Raw genomic sequence first — 1117 nt, 5'->3', positions numbered from 1 at the left:
AAGTAATTATAAAAGATTAATTTGACAATAGATGCCGAACAATTTGAAAAAGTAATTATATTTGTGTCATGACAAGAGACTAAGGATGTGTTTGAAAATTCAGAAAATCATATTCTGAGTTTTTAGTGTTTGGCAAGTTATGAAAAACTAAAATAAAAGGAAAACAACTTCTCGTCAAAGAGAAATTATATTGCCTTAATTGTTTTCCTATAAAATAACTTTCCGTTTTTGGAATGTCATTTTTCAGGATCCACACACTTATGATCTTCTTCATCCACGCACTACCATTGCCACCACCAACACCAACACTAACACTATCACCGTTATTGTCGTCACCATCACCACCACCCTATCACCACTTACATTTTGAATTATTTTTTTCAAGAACTCATTATGAGTTTGTCATGAGATCAGATGGCCATGGTGTTGTTGACTTAGCTTGTCAATTGTAATATGGTGTAGTCATATTCTCTCATCGATTAGAACCCGGTGCAACGAGGATCAAACTCAAAATCTAAAAAATAAACCCTTATCCAGCCTAAATTAAACATTCAAATTGAACACATCAAACTTAATAAATCTTAAACTCTTTATTTGTACTTTAAGTAGACTGTGAAAAGAAGATCGAGCTTAAAAAAATTACTCAGAATATATTTTTCATATTCCTATGTCATGCTCAATTTTCTCTCTTTGGCTCTATCCTTTTGAGTGGTGTCAAATACATAAGTTGACTGACTACCATCTGTCTAGTTATTATTTGAAAAAAACATGTTTAATTCGGTTAAAACATGGGTCTAATTAGGCTAAACCAAACAATAAAAAATCTTGATTTACCCCGACCTAGAACAAAGAAATTATGGCGTTATACGTACCTATAATCATTCATCAATAACAGAAAATTTACTAATTTGTTAGAAAATTAAAAAAAAAATTAGTTTTATGTTAAATTTTAGGAGAAATAACACTTTGCCCATGATATAAATTCAATCTTTTAGTTATAAGTGACTACTCTTTGATTCCTCAATTACCAATAAAGTGACAAATTTGATCAAGTTAAATTTTCATTAGCTTTCAACCAAAAAAAAAAAAAAAAAAAAAAAAAAAAAAAAAAAAAAAA

The sequence above is a fragment of the Ipomoea triloba genome, chromosome 1, assembly GCF_003576645.1.
Source record: "Ipomoea triloba cultivar NCNSP0323 chromosome 1, ASM357664v1".
Lineage (NCBI taxonomy): Eukaryota > Viridiplantae > Streptophyta > Magnoliopsida > Solanales > Convolvulaceae > Ipomoea > Ipomoea triloba.
Note: the sequence above shows the minus strand (reverse complement) of the source record.